General features: G+C 41.0%; 1 protein-coding gene across 3 annotated transcripts in view; it reads right to left on the bottom strand.

Annotated features, from left to right (window-relative positions):
• The window catches only part of LOC120803937 (nuclear receptor coactivator 3-like), a 63,220-nt gene that overhangs the window by 21,586 nt on the left and 24,100 nt on the right, over positions 1–17,534 (bottom strand). For 2 of the 3 annotated variants that reach the window (XM_040152980.1, XM_040152982.1), the window contains exon 2: positions 7,535–7,623. The exons of the other annotated variant lie outside the window; for it this stretch is intronic. The gene's annotated coding sequence lies outside the window, so the exon portion shown is untranslated. The remainder of the gene's footprint in view (positions 1–7,534; positions 7,624–17,534) is intronic. 3 annotated transcript variants of the gene reach the window in all.

The raw sequence follows: 17,534 nt of genomic DNA, 5'->3' as shown, positions 1-17,534 counted from the left end.
GCAGGGGAGAGATGCCGGTCTGTTATTTAATCATCATGCACCATCATCTCGGGCTCCTTCTTGTGGGATGAGAGCAGTCCATGAAAATGGCTGATTACGTTTGTTTGTTTTTTTGCTCTCGGATAGAGAATGCTCCAATTTTCAGTTGTGCGCTTGTGGCTAGCAAAACAAGATCATATCAAGCTAAAACAAGCGGTAAACACACCTTCTTATTGAGACAGAATCAATATGAAGGCTGCTTTCATGCATGTCTTCCAAGACCAGGTGAAACACAAGTGTATTCCCTTGCAAGACAACAATGGGGAATACTCATGAATCTTCTTCTAAAAGCAAGAGATGCTCTGAAGATGTGCCGATCCTCTTGCTCAATCCCTCCTGCTTTGAGTTTCTTTCAGATTTCTCTTTTAATCCCTCCCTTGAGACCCTCCCATCTGACTGTCTGTCTGACTGTCTCATTGCCTTTGTCTGCTTGCCTACCTTTTTGCCTATCCTCCTGTCTGCCTCCCTGTGTGCCCCTCTACCTGCCTTCCCGTCTGCTGCTCATCATTAGACAAAATCCCTGCTTGCTGCTGTCTGATGAAACCTACCACAAGGGAGACGACACAAAAAGCAGAGAGGGGGTTTACAAAGTCGGAGGGTTCAGAACTCAAAGAGCCAAAGCAAAATGTTTGAGTGAAACTCCGCCTTTGCTCCTCTGCCGATTGAGCCCACCCGCCCGCCCGCTTGCCTGCCTGCCTGCCTGCCTGCCCGCCTGCCTGCCTCCCTGCCTGCCTGCCTGCCTATTGATGGAGTTCTCAAAGGGGGAGTTGCTCTAATTGCAGAGTGAATGAGGCGGCCCCAGAGAATGGTTGATTAGGAGGCTGCTGAATGCCCCAGGGAAATGGGTCACCTCCAGCCTGGCGCGGGCCGCCCGCTTTTCCAGTGCAGGGAGAAAGTCAATTACACGCCACAGGCAGTGGGGCCTGGTGGCACAGAGGCAGTGGGGCTGCGGTGGGTACAATACAGCAGCAGGGGGCAGCGGGAATGAGACACGTAAAGAGGGAAATGAGAGCCAGTGATGGCAATATGGAGGGCAGCAAGAGGGAGAGGAGAGAAGTCCATAAAGATGGCAATTTAAATGAGAGAGAGATGCAGTAGATGTGAGAGTGACTGCAGATTAAAAAGAAAACAGTAACTTTGTCTGCACCTGGGCTAATGCACCTTTTGAATTATAGCTTAAGAAAACTTGAATAGAAATACTAGAAGTAAAAAAAATTCATGGCTGGGGTGTAAAGTTGGTGTGTAAATGTTGAGAAGATGTACAAAATGATGATGAAAACAGAAATGCTGGCAGAACAAAACAACACACTATGTGAATAGAGGACGCAAACTAATCCATAAAAATAACAAACACATTTATTACTTGTATTTATACTTAAATAAATACAAGGAATTGAGCATTTATAGCAAATGGTTATGGTATACAGTTAGATTTGGTGGAAAGGTCTCTTATAGAATCAGTGCATCGAGGATTCTACTGGAAAAACTACCCTGCCTTAACAAACACATAAATGAACATTAAATATTAGTTAAATCAAAAATTTTGGATTCTTGGTTAATAAGGAGAGGGTTTGGGCGGTGAAGGGAGTTAAAATGGCACTGCTATGAGTGTATCAGCACAGTGATAGTGAGAAGTGTCAGGTTATAATGGCTGCACCATACACCTGTATGTGCAGTATATGATTGGATTTTACCAGCAAGCTTCTAGCCAACCAGCTGATGGTAAAGCACCAATGAAGCAACTGATGCCAATCATGTAATGTAGGTGTGACTTCAGCTCTCTGCCTGCAGTAATGCTATGCTCCGTCTTGAATATGCTATGATGTGCCAAGGGTTACAATGGAGTTAAAGTGGCAGTATACTCCATCAGAAGCTTTTGTCAGATATCAAAAGAAACCCCCCCAACTCCAGACATTTTTGGCATCAGCATGGGAAGGAAAACTCAGACAATTTGTGCAAGTTTCTAAAACAGACAATGCCACATTCACAACCACTTCATGCAGCCATTGTCAGGAAAGACTGTCTGAAAATGTCCTCCGTTAATCCTATATTTAAATGATCATCATGTCTTGCCCCTCTATATAAGTGGGGGTTTCTTTCCAAAGGTAGCGCAAATTTTAAATGAATTTTGAGAAAATCTGCAAAAGTAAATGCAAATGAATGCATAAAGCTGGTGGTGATAATGTCCAGTTGGGTACCATTAAAACCACTGCAGAAGAAAAGGGTGCAACAAGATGATGTAATTAAAAGAGCCCCAGTCAAATCACAAATGACAGAAAACAATGTAGAAAACATGATGGAAATACGGCATTTATGGTTATTGGAGGTAATTTTTTGTCTGGTGGGGCAGACGTTTCAGTGGAAGTTTTAGATCACATGCTTCACGTATGTCACGATAAATTCGATCGTGACATGCAATTCCATTGCACTTAGTCACATTTTGCTTTCATCGGTACACCAACTTTTCAACCTCAGCCAAGCGTGTAAAACCTTTTTGAGATATTCCGAGATTTTTTCGAATTTCTAGCGTTTCTGCTCAGGTTTTTTTTTTTTTTATGTGCAAATGGCTGGTTTTTCAGCCCCCACTTGAGTGTGGCTGTTCGGAAACAGCTACAAACGATATTGCTTTCTGACATGATTGGATGACATACTGTACATACCATTTCTTTTCTAACATAAACCGGCCCTTACAGACGCTCTTTTGATAGTGTTTCTTCCTCTTCAGAATATTACAATACATACTTTGCTTCTCATGCACCATTTTTACTTAAAATTTACTCAGCTCATTTTGAAGCATACATAGTATGATAATACAGCGCTATTTTTTTCCATCATCACATCTCTATTGCGATGGCTGAATTCAGAAAATGGCACAAGAAGGCATCATTCATGACACAACAGCTAAGAGTTCAACAGAAACGAACATATTCCCCCAGGCCATACAACTTCTGCCTTTACTTGTGATTGGCTGCATGTTCATTTAAGCCTATAGACTGAATCATATAGTTGAAGATGACTCAAAGGCATTAATCAGAGGTACAGGCAACAGTGGGAAGCTGATAATCAGAGTGGTTACTCAGAAGTAGCTGCTTGTGGCTTGGCCAGGAAAACAAATAAGAGCATGACAAAGAATTTAACTCCTGGTTGACTGAGTTGTCACAAGAGTGTCTTCTGTTCTTCTGCTGACAGGTACAGGTGAGTGCACCCATGCAGGTAAGCAGCACTGAACCTTCACACTAAGCAGAGTTAAGTTTGACTCTCAACCTCGTAGCTCTCAACCCTGATCCTGACCTGAGTGGTTTTAAGGGGTCACCGCCTTCAAGCTGACAGTTGACCCACATTTTTTCCTGGGTCATTAGACAGGTGTGAAAGGAGGATCACTCAGGTCAACCCTGCTGTGGCATCACCTGGGGTGAAGCTAAACTCCTGAGGTCTGCTGCAGGACAGCAACCTGACAGTGACCCTGGAGCCCGGTGGGACCACTGCTCACCAGGAACCACAGACTTTATAGCTTTGTGACGAAACTAGAGGAGACAGCTCGCCTCATAAACTAGAAAGCATGCAAACCAACCCCAGTTAAGTTGGTGAGCTGGCTAGTGAGGATCTAATTCTGACACACTGGCTGACATAATATCCCCTTAATGAACACTTTGTTAAGGTATCCCACAAACAAATGCCAGGTTTCTACTAAATTTACTGTGGATATTCACTGTACCAAGAGGATGAATCTGAATGTTTCTTGCTGGACCCCTGACCTTCCTGCTTGCCCCACAATGAGGCCAAGGTTTCCTCTTGCATACAAGAAATAACACAATGTGTATCTAAAGCTCTTTCCATTAAGTTTATCTCCTATGTGGTCATGTGCTGTATGTAAAGCATTTTACTGGCATGAGAGGAATCCTATCAAAATGCAAAATCAGCTCATTCCCAGTATTACATAATGTATTAAACTGATTTTATTTTCTTTAAGTATACAAGATGATACTTAAGTGATACATTTATTGCATTAATATTAATGGAGGCAAACAAGAAATGCATTTCATTTCTCTCTGTGAATGTTTAACCTTGTTGCTGCCGCAGCATTCACATTAATCAGACTGTATTCAGTCCAGACTTGTGCTGTGTTGACAGTGAAACAGAAATCTTACTAGGTCCGACCTTCAGTAGTTGGGTCAAGGTTGGTGGGTAGATTTCCTTGAATCTTGGTAATCAAAGTCATATTCCCCACAGGATGAACCATCTTTATTTTTTAGACCTTCTTGTCTGTCTCTGATGACTTTGATTTTTTTTTTTTTTAGTACTTAAGTAGCACTCAGAGTAACAAAATAATAAAATTGTTGTTGTTTTGTGTTTTGTAAATGGAATGGACATTTAAGCTTCTAGGCTTTCTTTCTTTTTGCTTGGTTTTTTTTTTTTTTAAAAAAAAATTGTTTTTTAGCAAGCAAAACAAAATTAAGTTTGCAGAGAGGGTTGTTTCTAACAATTACCCTGAAAAAGGTCATAAAGTTTGTAGATTAAGCATCCAGTATTAACTAATAATTTCATGGATTTCAATCTGATATTTATTTTCTAAAATGTGAACATTAAAATAGTAATTTTTTTAATTTTCAGGAGGACAGAGACATTTTTTATGCACAGTTGTGAATTTACCTTTAATTTATTCAAGTCAGCCCTGTAATAGACTGGTGACCTTTCCCCGGTACCCCACCTCAGGCCCAGTATCAGTTGGGATTGGATAGAAAGCATGCAACCCCCCCAGTGACCCTCAAAAAGGATAACCGGTATAGCTAATGGATGGACGGATGGATCATTCAAGTCACACCACACCAAATTCTTGACATCTTTCACAATTATGGCTTTACACTGACTGCAGTTTTTCCACTTTCCCCTCAGTCAATTTGTAGAAATGTGTGTGTTTACTATTGTGCTTCAGTGTACACAATAAAAATGTTTGCAATATGTTGAGCAGTGCTTCAATAACCATGGTAGAGTTAAACTCACAGACTCTAGGGGAACAGAATTAAAATGGATGCAAAGCAGCTAAAAACTGAAAGAAAAAAAAACAAAGTGGAGAGATGACAGACCTCCCACGACAGAGTGAGTCACAGCAGAGGGGAAAAAAAACAATGCAAAAAACAAGAATTTGTCGGAAAGAGTTACTGGGGGCAGATGACTAGTGCACAGGAAAAAACAAGCAAGAAAAAAATACTACCTAGACCCATCTTTAATCTGTGTTGTACTTAGTCTGTACACAGGCAGTTTTATTCCTGTCTAAAAATCATCACAAACATCCTGGGATTACCCAGAGTGGATTCAGTCAATGTTACAGTTTAATTCAGGGTTGGACTGAAGCCCTTACGGTTTGTCATGGACAAGAGAGCTCCAAGGTTAACACAGAAAGTTTTGTTAATGTAAGTGAAAAGATTAAAAAAAAATGGTGCGTGTTGTCTGCGTCAAGCAGTGGTGGGGAAGGCATATTCATTAACCATCTCTCAAATGCTGAGATGGCAAAACTGCGTCACTGGCTGCCATCAAAATTCCTGTGTGTTTGTGTGACAAGCATCTCTGTTTCCGTTCTCTCTTTTTTGGGGAGGATAAGACCATGAAGGCAGGGCGGTCTGGGCAGAGTGCCGGTCACTGGCGACAAAAAGGGAGGAGTAGAGAGGAAGGGAGAGAGTGGGGGGGGGGGTTACAGAGTTAGCAGGGCGGGTGAGCTCAGGCTGGGTGATGCAAATAGCCCCGCTGTCGCCTCCCCCGCTGCCCGCCTGGCTGCCAGCCGCTCTTTCATAATCTCTGTTGACAAAACAGAGGCACACGGCCCTTGTCTGGCCATGTAAACTCACACCAGTGACATGACAAGAGCTGCAGCTGCTTCGCCTTGACTACTCTAACCCAGTCTTCACTGGGTTATGCTGGATAAAGAAGAAATTGGCTCCCAGTTCGACGTCCTATCTGACTGGCGCCCACTCTTGTGACGTCTGCCGATTTAAATTGGTCTAACCCAGTGGAATACATTACAAGAGTATTTTTCCCTACTGTAGACTTCCATTTCAGAGTTTTGTTTTACTGATATCCACAGTGGCCCTAACATTCAAGATTCAAGAGAATTTTACTCTTCGTCTCGTGTCTTCATGTATACAATAAAATTGCAGTTACATCTCTATCTCCAAGTCATCCAGAGATATACAAATAATAACATGAATTACCAAATAAATAATGTAAAATAACAATTTAACAGAGACCTCTGGATAAATTAATATATTATGTTTATGTTTGAGTTATTCAACTTTGTTTCTGAGTTAGTTTGGCATAGAGGATGGTAGAGCTCGATTTATCTGACGATAGATTTTCTGCTGATAGACTAATTGATTAATCAAGTAATCATTTAAGGTCCAGCGGATGGTCTGTATTCTACAATACCCATGAGCCCCATTTGCCGTTCACTATTGAGGTGAAAGCATGAAATACAAAATGCTTTGTCATTGCAACTTGGATTAAAACACTGCACCATTGTTGCCAAATTCAACCAAAACTGACCCAAAATCCAAAAGTTAAAATGATGTAAACAGCTTAATGTATCATCAGGTTTCTATAAAGTGTAATTGTCAATTAATTATATTTGTTAATTAATGCTAAGACTCTCCTTTTTTCTTACTGTATGTACACAGGCTTGTACCTTTGACTTTTTATTTACGAACCAGATGTTTTCTAATGCAGTCGCTCAACTTTTGCACTGATGATTCAAGCAGGAGACTTATGACCATTCAAGTTCCAACTACCAGTCACGTGACATTATTTATGAAGAAAAATGAATGGGATTTATACTTTTGGGAACCTTGAAAACTTTGCAACTCTATGCAGAGCTACCTGTGCATCCTCATTTTCATCCTCCCTGGCTTTCTTTTTGTTCATGTCTAGTATCTCCTCTGTCTGGATTTGGACTCTCTCACCTCCCCGCTCTTACCAACCTCACTACTTACACAATCACTCCTGCTATCTGTGCAGCAGCAGCAGCAGCAGCATGTCTGCAGAAGCATGTGTGAGAATGCACGTGAACGAATCGTGGTAGTCTGGGTACATTTTTGTGGGTGTGTGTGTGTTGTTGTCACCTGCAGTCAGGGGTAAAAGATTTATGCTCTCTTTCAATGTTGGCGGCAGGTAGAGCACAAAGAATAATTTGACTTCTCCTCCTGTCTCCCAGCTGTCTTCCCACTCTCGTCTGCCTGAAAATCATTCGCTCAACCTTCTTTGTTTCCCTCTTGTTGCCGCCACCACCATTCTCTCTAAAAACTATTCTACCTTTCAAAATCAAGAATCCAAACCTCAAATACAAAACACCTCCATGAAACATTTGCTTTGGAAAACACTCACTGTTCTCTGCGTGCAGGTCAGAAGGATGTTGCAAGAGTGTGGCAACAACACGAAACTGTGGCAAACTGCTCAACCTAAACCCAGCAGGCCGTTACCATGCCAACCATACGGGATGTTAGCCCACCTTGTGATGGCGCCTAGATGATGGATGATCAGATCTCCCCTTCCCCTTCACTCTGGGGGTGTGGTCCTAAGTGGGTTGGTCAATGGAGTCTGGAGGAAAAAAAAAAGTTTAACAATCATGCTCAACAGTACAGGTTCATTATGGTGATATTGATGAATAACAAGCAGCATTATTAATCAGAGGCCTGAAGACACATTCACAGGAAGCTGCATTAACGGCTTAATGAGCAGAAGGAACTGTGAGGGAGCCGTGCCTCGCTATGTGCCTTTTGTCTTCATTACGGGTTCACGCATACAGAGCAAACCTATCGTGGCTCCTGTGCATTTGCATTAACACACAGATTGCTCCCACAGCCAAACCAACCGCACGCACGCGCACACACGCACAAGCACACACACACGAAAAGGGATGTTGAGACAAGTTTTACAGGAAACCAAACGGTTTAAACCTGAAAGCGACGACAGCATGAGATCCACAATTCAGCCAGTTGCTCTAACTATAAAAGGTAAAAGAAAGAGGGTTCCATGTCTTTTCCAATAAATATGCACTCCAGATCCATACAATTGGATTTAAACGTCAAGCATTTATTGGCAAATATCAGTCATGCTTTATGGACTCCGAGCAAGAGTACGAAAACAGACTATTAGGCTGAATCATCGGTCTAATCCCAAAAGCACATAATAGGCTCATTTGTGTCCATTTAGATCCTGATAAGAAACAATATGTGTGTGTGTGTTTGTGAGAGAGAAGGAGAGTGTGTGTGTTTTAGACACGCTGAGTTGTTGTAGTAGTTCCAGTGTTTTGTCTGAACAATCATAAGAGAGTATCCTGTGGGGGTGAATAGTGCGTAACCATGGAGAACGCTGGGCGTTTCCATGACACCCCGTCATCAGCGGAGAACACAGCCAGGATGTCTCATGTTCTGCTGTCACTGTGCCTCAGCATGTCTGTGTCTGTATGTGTGTGTGTGATAGAGAGAGAAAGTAGGTTTACTTTCATTTTCATAAAGAGGATGTGAGAGAGTATCATGTCAGTTCAGATGGAGTGTGTGTGTGTGTGTGTGTGTGTGTGTGTGTATGTGTGTGTGAGAGAGCATGCTTACGTGTGTGTCTTAGCGCGTACCTGTGCACCATTCACCATCAGCAACCTGACCACTGGCTGCCCCCATGATTGGGAGCAGATGGGGCTGTTGGTGTGTGTGTGTGTGTGTGTGTGTGTGTGTGTGTGTGTGTTTGTGTGTGTGTGTGTGTGTTAGGAAGAGGGACGAGGAGGAGGAGGAGGAGGGGTGCATGCTCTAGTTTAGGTGATGTATGGACTCTCACACACCAACAAAGACCCTCCTTCAACCAATGTGTTTCCTATCAAATGAAATGGAAGAAAAATAGAGCCAGAGAACGACTGCTTAAGCGGGAAGAATTAATAACTCAGCTGTGACAAAGAGTAACTGACTACATTCTTTGGGCAGTAGTTGGGGAAAAAATAAAAAGTAGTGCTCTGTGGTGTCCATGAGCAGTGACAAGGGACGGTTCAGTGCAATCATTACTGCTCTTTGTGCTCACTTTGACACAGCCGTGAATAGCAGTGAATGTAATGTAGTTAACAGCACGTGGCCTTGCTCATACTGGCGTAAAGCCTTAAATATAAAAGCAGTTTGAATGAGGTTACGACGCAGAGGTTGAGTCAATGGAGAAATGTTAAACTCGCAGTTGCCGAGGCCTTTTAACAGTCCACTTTCCACTTCTCAACAGATTTATTTATCTCTTCATGCTATTCAATAGTTCGTCACCCAAGACCTAAACAAGACTTGATCCTTTCACTGTATGAATGTTTGTGTCCTTGTACTCCATCAATGCACTTGAGCAATATAAATATCTTACATAACAACATCTTCCTCTTGTTAAAGCTACACAGTTTCAAGATTCCATAAAGATGCAGCCAGAGTTTACATTTTACTGTGGATGCTCATACAGAAGGCATTAACTTCATGAACATATCATGAGATATATTGCACAGATCTGATATCAGTAATGATTCTACATTTAGAAGCTGTGCGAGCTTAAGAGACCGTCGGAGTTGATTTAACTCAGTGATTACTTACTTGTGACTTGTGAGATTTCTTCCTCTTTCCACATTGCAGGATATGGCAGAACTCACAGCTGATGAATCACTGTTTACTGGGCCTCTTCTTTGTTCCTTAAAGTTGCCTTATATTGCCTTGAAACGCTTCAGACCTCTGTTAAAGCTGCTAATTAGTATTCACCTTAATTTGGCAGCGCATCAGCCAAATACAATGCAAAATCAGGCATGATAATACATGTCAAACATGGGGAAAACTGCATTATTTAGTGACTGAAAGGTACTTATGGAAATATTTGCTTAACAAATCCACAGACTTTGGTTTAAAAACAATCATTGTGTTTGATCAGTATCATCTCATTGAACAATTATTTCATTGTATTAAAGTTTCTCATGAGTCAAGGCCATGATCTTAATATATAAAAATGAAAGAAAAACCGTCTCCAGTTACCCTCTGGGCTGAACACCCTGTCGATGGTGATCTACATCGAACTGTCCCCTGATGACAGTGGTCCCCAAGCTGACCACCACATATACAGTAGTGCTGTATGATTACTGCACCTTCATTGTACTGTGTTTGCCAAATGTTTCTTTCAGTCTGAATGCAGCCATCTGCTTAGCAGAAACTGAATATGAAGGAAGGGACACTTTCACAGATAGCGTGTTAGTGATCACCCTAAAAGTTGCGCAGCCCTGATGAGATAAAGATGGTGAATCCACACACACATCTTCATCTGTCACCTTCAGCTAAACCAGGAAGAAAACTGAGAGCCACATGCTGACTAAGTGTGTGAATACCGCTGTGTGTCTGAGAGAGAGAGAGACGAGATTTTTCTTCTGTTAACAAAGTCCATGTAAATCTGGACTTGTAGGAGACTAATCAGTCACTGTGTGAGGTTTGTCAAGAAGAGGATCTGGAGCACTAAACTTTAAACTAGTTCCTGATCTGAAATGGACCCGCGAAAACCCATGGAAAAGATCTGACATCGAAAATGGGCCCGTGATCAGAGCTGATAGCGAGCCTGCTTGGATCCATTCAAGTATAAGACAACCTGACACAAGACTTGATACCTGCAGCGATCGAATGGAGCCATATCTGGATATTACAAGGTATTCAAGTGGACATTCAGATTGAAAACAGACTTGTGGTAAAAAAATGCAAAGGACTCTAAGTCTAATTGAAGGTATAAATAAATTAGTTTAAGGCTTATCAGATGTGTTAATACTGGTTTATAATACTCGGATACAGGATCTTAAAAACTCTCGAAAGTGAGCACAAGTCAATAATTTTACCTTTCACTGCTGAGATTGTGACGTAAACAGTTGCAATACAGTGTTTACATTACAATGCAATCTACCAGGAATGTGCGATTGGTCTGTGTAGTGCCTTAACAGATGACGCTGCAAAACAGGTTAAGCCAGGTTCATATTTTCTCCTAGACGACCCTGCAGAGCCCTCTGTGCTGGCACCCCAACAGCATCAATGGACTGACACTATATAAATGAATGAGAGGACTGTGTTTTTTCATGCAATGCTTATGTCAGTCTGAGCACAGCCTAATTTGGACCATCTAGCCTCCCGGGTCAGGTTTTGGTTACTATGAACCGAGAGGACTTCACAAAAAAAAAAGAAAAAAAAAGAAAAAAAAAAAAAAGCCACTGGTGAAGGATCATGAGACTGTTGTTGACCAGTTGTGGGCACAACTTTATTGGAAGGTAGAAAGCAAGGCCTTGTTAAAATTGTATACAGTTCCGTTTAAGTCAGCCTGCACACAAAACTGCAACCAAAACCAAATTCAGCACTTCTCTTTTAGGCCTAATGCCTAGGGTTTGGGCTCAGTAACATTTTACCCAGTCTGAATCCAGTATGCGATCCTCTTATTGAATCCAAAGCCTTTCGAATCTCTTATCAAATCTGATTATATTTACAGTCTCTCGCAACATTTGCAATTAACTAAAGTTATAAACAACTAAAACTCGACAGAGGAGAAAGTAACAGTGCAGTCTCTAGTGGCAGTCTAGTTAATGTTCACAACCTGTAGCTACAATCAGAGTCAATGAGATAAGCAACAGAAGGTAAGAAATGTCGCAATGCTGATTAGATGGACCTCACACTGACTTTGCACACCTTATTTTTCATGAGTTATCTGATCCATGTATTGAAGGCCCGACCCTTGCATGTTAAATTGAGCTTTATTTGAATATTCTAACAACTACAGCCTAAAATGCCACAGGTGAGTATTAGCCACACCCTTTGAAAAAACATTCATATCCAGCCAAAAGGATCTGAGCCTTTAAGAAACATCTTCAGACAGCAGATAGATACCCAAGTGAAATTCAAGCAGATCCACAAGTTTGTTATTTGCAAACGTTATTCTTTTGCCTCTCTTCACCCCCTTCTCTTTTTTCTATACCAGGATTTTTCTCTCTATGGATCTATCTTCTGTAAAGACTGTGAATAAGGGAAATTCTGTGCACTAGCCAGCACACGCAACAGCACAGTGAAAAACGCATAAAAGTTCATTGTGTGTGTGTGTGTGTGTGTGTGTGTGTGTGGGTGTACTTTGGGTGACTCTGCTTTAGTTTTGCTTCGCCCAGTCCCCCTCCAACAAATCCAGCACTCACACTGGAGCAAAATAGGAGCCGAGCCACATCTTGGCACCTTGCCTCCCCTTAAACAAATCAGACCTCAGAGGCTAATAAAAAACTCAGAGACCAAAGCTCGGCTCCACAGACGAGGGGGTACCAAAGAGGGGAGCCATTCTAAGCTACCCTGCGCCGTCTAAAATGAACTTGTGCAAGACAGAGCGTTGCTTTTCACCCGGGACAAAAAGTGCCAGTCTCTCCACTGTCTCCATCATCCACACCCCCTTTTCTTTGGTGTTAAATAGTGCTTTGATAATACATTGTTCTAACGTAGACTTAACGTGTTTTTAAAAAAAAAAAAAAGAAAAAAAAGAAAACACTCATTGAAAACAAATTACCTGTTAGTTCAGTGACAAACAGAGGGAACTTTCCATCTTTAGACCAATTACAGCTATCATAACACACAGCATGCTACTTCAAACTTCACACTTCAGAGATGCATAGGAGGGGGTGGACGATGGAGAAAGCAGAGGGAAACCGTGTGGCTTAGGGCAGAAATAGGCCAGGCAGGTCCAAAACTAAAACTCATCCAGCCATCCAGGGTGTGTCTGCTGTAGGCTGCCATCAAACATGCATTTACATATTCAAAAAAGGAAACAAGCGTTTGCATGAGTCATCCTCTCCAAGAAGGTAGAGGAAACCGAACTCGCAGCACACAGCAGCACGCTACAGTACACAACAATGAATCTGCAGTAGCTAACTAAACCCACTGAGAGGACAAACTGTAAAAAAGAAATGACCATAAAAAGAAATGAAAGAAAAATTATTGTATCAGGTTTTTGTAATAACAGCTCGAGGCCACTTTAAAATGACTTTACGGTGCAACATCTGCTTTGAGTACAGGCTGACACTCAATGTAATAAAAGAGGCAATTTTCTTCTCTTAGAATTCACCAAGTATAAATACTATAAGACCGCATCTGAAGATCAAAAAATGAGGGGTTTACTGCACACACGCACCGCTAGTCCTCGGCATTGCTGTATTTCTGTTCATCTTATTTCTCCTCATGAACTTAATTGTCAAAAACTGAAAAGTGTCAGCTGAGATACCGGACTGGGGTTATAAATATCTCCACAACTACTGGTCAGAATGCCATGAAATTCTGTACAGACATTCATCTGCCCCAGAGGATGAATCCTACAGACTTTGGTGATCCCCTGATTTTTCCTCTAGCCCCAGCTTGAGGCTTACATTTGTAGCTTTGACTGAAATATCTCAACAACTATTGAACGGATAGTCGAAGGACCACTATGCCTAAGTACGGCCTCACGGAGCCACTAGCATTTATCAGTGTTACCAAACTAGCATTTATTACTGAACTATGTTCACTAGGGCTGGGTGATTTTATCAGCTTTCAGCCTAACCTTATTGTCATACAATGACCATTTTGTAGTTCAAATGAAAGTTTCCAAGCAAAATGAGTTATTGCAGTTGTTGTTTAATATGTATGAATAGTTTTGCCTGATGTAATCCACGACAGAGAAAAATTCAAAAGTTTAGTTCAAAAATATTTTGCTATAAATATCAGTTTCATTGATTTTTCAACCATATTGCCAATCCTTGGCGATAAATTACTGATACATTTAATACTATGGCACGAGATATCAAAGGAGAGATTATAAACTAATCATGCCGTTGTAACTTTTTTTTGATTGTTGTTCGATAAAACTGTATATTGGGAAATGACAGTGAACTGTATGTCGTGGTAGCAACAATGCTTAATCAACCACTTTCAATTCACTCACTTTTGAAAACTGATCTTAACATGAATTTAACTAACTACAAACTTTTAAAAATGGAATATGAAAATTTCACAACAGCTTCTCTTCCTTCATTTGCTTAGTGGCCATGGTACATTCTGAGGTGTCCTGAAATAGAAAAAAAAAAAAAAAAAGACTTGCAGGAGGAAACACCAACCTGCTGTGCAGTTGCATTCGGACAGCTTGTGGTGTGTTAATGCTGACCTATACAGTATACAGATGGGTGAAAAATAGAAAAGACTCAGCGTTGAAACCATTCAGTATGGAAGAATTAGCATTTGTTAAGTTTCTCCATTCATTAAGTCAGATTTTTCCTTAATCTGTCACCTGTCTGTGCATGATATGCTGTACGTAAATACGGTTTATTTTTATTTGCCAAAACTTCATGACCCTGCACTAAAAATGCAACCTGAGCCAACCAAGTCGCTCTCAGAGATCATTAAAAACTTTTGCTGCACTGTAAAATTGCATTTCAGTCAAACCCTGACCAGAATAAAAGCTCCTGCTACTTTATTTGAACCCGGCCACGTGCTGAACATGTGTCTAGTGAGGGAAGGGGGCAGGGGTTTGAAGGCACGGTTGCATTCTTGTGTGTTAAGTGTTGACAGTAAGGTTGCGGAGCCAACAACAATTTCTGATAAGACAGGAAACCATACAGGTCCTCATTTCTCGCCTTCAACTGAACTGGGAAGAAAATAGCCACATGTGGACTAACTTCGTGAATGTGTAGGTTGTGAAGCTATCTCAGGGTCAGAACATGTATAGAGTGTTCAGGTGTGACATGTATCAATCTAACAGTCAGACAGGTCTGTATAGTCAAGCAGAGAAGTAGGTTAAATAAAACGCCTCATTGGAAACCATCAATTATGCAGGAGCTATGCATTATCATAACATAGAGGACCATTCCTGCCAGGTAGTTAACAATAAACTGAGAGGCAAGGCTGACATAGCTAAAATGACGAATGACTGGGGCTTTAGAAAATACTTCAAACATTCTTGTTATTACAAAGACAGTAAATTACTTAGTTACAGGCCTCATGGGGGAGAGTGGGATTGCAGAAAAACAGTTGTGAACTGCTTTTAGTTACTGATTAAATAAATCCAAAAATGGGGGGGGTGAGACCTTTCTCTAAAGTCATTTAGCACAGATACGATGAGGCCATAGGCTGTGGAGGCGGGTAGTTTTCCGGACTGATCAAGCCTAATTAGTGGAACGGGTCAATCAATACAACACCCCCCTCCATCTCTAACCACGCCTCTGATGGTTATTCTGCCGCCACTGCAACAAACAGGTTTTCCCCCTTTTCACAGCAGAAACAATATGCAAGTCAAATGCAGTACAATTCAACAGCAGCCCAAACTTCCTCCTCCAAACTTATCATACAGTTAAACTGCATTAGTTTTAGCGAGGTGTTCCTAATAAATTGCTCTGTAATTTAGCATGCGAATACAAAATACATGAAAACAAGAGGCAACATGGGAAGTAGATGTTTTCCTCCTTCATACTGTATTTATGAAAAGCTCTTTGAATTGCATTTTATGTATGAAAGGTGCTAATACCATTAAAATGTCTTATTTAATTAATTCTGCTGCTTTTAATTTTCATGCACGTATGATTTTCATACACATTTGGAAATGTGTCTTTGTGTGCCTGAGCACATAAACAACATTAGTGAACAGTTTTTGCTGCATTGCATTGTGGGCTACTGAGGCTGCTGCTGGTAAAGAGATAAGCATCTCTCCTTCTACTACAATGAAATACTTCCTGTAGGCCTGAGACAGCAGACAACATTTAAATAATCCAAATATTTTTGCCTATAAAACTCCAATAGACTGATGTGGAAATGTCTCATCACCTTGTTTTGTTGTTTTAGTTGAGAATGTTTTAAAGACAATGTTAACTTACCATTAAAAGCCATGCACTCATGTGGCTTCAAAGCACTTTAGGTAAACGAATTATTCAAATTCATAGTGTTGTGAACAGTTCTGATGTGCAGCCCAGCACACAGTTATCTAAAGCTGAAATGATCGGTCGTTTAATCGATCGCCTGAAAATTAATCAGCAACTATTTTAATAATCAATTAACCATTTTAAGTGTTTTTTTTTCCCCCTTTAGTCTCTCCACATAGGCAACAAAAATACCCTGCACCACGCATGGGGAGAATCGCTGTCTGAAGGACAAAACACAGGGGAACACATGACTCGCTTCCTTTAGTTGGATAACCGACGAGCTCCTCAGCTCACAGAACTACAAATATGAAGCAAACAAAAATGGAGGTGGAAGGAGAAGCATCTCCAGGAGGAGAAATGAGAAGAACATAATGCTAGATAACATTATACCGCAGTACCATGGGAGGAGCGGGCTGATCAGCACTGGAGGAAGCATTTAGATCCTGAAAGTTGCAGTGCTGCAACATAAAAATACTCCATTACAAGTAAATGTCGTGCATTGAAAATGTTAGCACAATGCACTCAAAGCATCAAAAGTAAAAGGTAATGCCTCTTGTGACTATTATATATATTACATTGCTGAATTATTATTACTGATACATTAATGTGTAAGCAGCATTTTACTGTTGCAGTTGATCAAGTTAGAGCTTTTTTTTTTTTAAACTATTTTCAATAATGGTGAGCTATGTAATCCAAAGCATATTTTATCACCTCATAATTTCTTTTGTATGAAAATGTTAAGCTGTGAAAGAATTATTAACTAAAGCTGTCAATACTGCGAACTGTGAAAAACTGAGTAAAAACTAAAAAAGGTATATAAGTGGCCCAACTGGAAACACACAAGTAAAAGTACCTTCAATTTATACTTACATACAGTACTTACATAAACTTACATAGTTACATTCCACATTACATGTAGTTAAGGATGTCCAGGGGGAGAGGGGGAGTCAAGGGGTTAGGTCCACTGAAGCGACGTGGACCCACCTACCAAGACACCACTACACCACTGATCTTGTGTAAATAGTGAAATTCAAGTGTGAAAGGTCAAACGTCTTCGGTATCCTGTATCAAATGCAGAGTTTGTGCATGAAAGCAGTGTAAGATTTAGAGGTTGATATAAAAGGTCAATAAATGAAACATGGTGGAGTTGAAAAAGAGGAAAAAAAAAAAAAAAAGAGTGTAGGGTTAGTGTGAAAGAACAGTATGTCAGTGTAAAGATGTTTTTTCTCATAAGATAATTGCTTCAAATAAAACCCAAGCTATTCATCGCTCGTGGTGCCAGGAGAAAGAGCACTTCTTCTGCTGATGCAAGTGTGTGACGATGAGTGAGTGTGTGTGCGCGAGTGCATAAGCTGCGAGACTTTTCTTTAGTGGGAATGGGGCATAATTGGCTCACAATGACCCATCAGTGTGGTCTTAGCGAGAGAACACCATCTTCTCCTCCACCTCTACTTGCTTCCTCGTCTCCTTCCTCATGCTGTCGTTCTCCACGGTGACAATGAGGGAGCAGATTCAACACATAAACACCACCCCTCCCTCTCTTTCCTCCCTTTCCTCCCCCTCCTCC

This window comes from Xiphias gladius, chromosome 18, assembly GCF_016859285.1.
Source record: "Xiphias gladius isolate SHS-SW01 ecotype Sanya breed wild chromosome 18, ASM1685928v1, whole genome shotgun sequence".
In the NCBI taxonomy this organism is placed as follows: Eukaryota; Metazoa; Chordata; class Actinopteri; order Istiophoriformes; family Xiphiidae; genus Xiphias; species Xiphias gladius.
The sequence above is the reverse complement of the archived record's forward strand: the minus strand, read 5'-3'. Positions and strand labels throughout refer to the sequence as shown.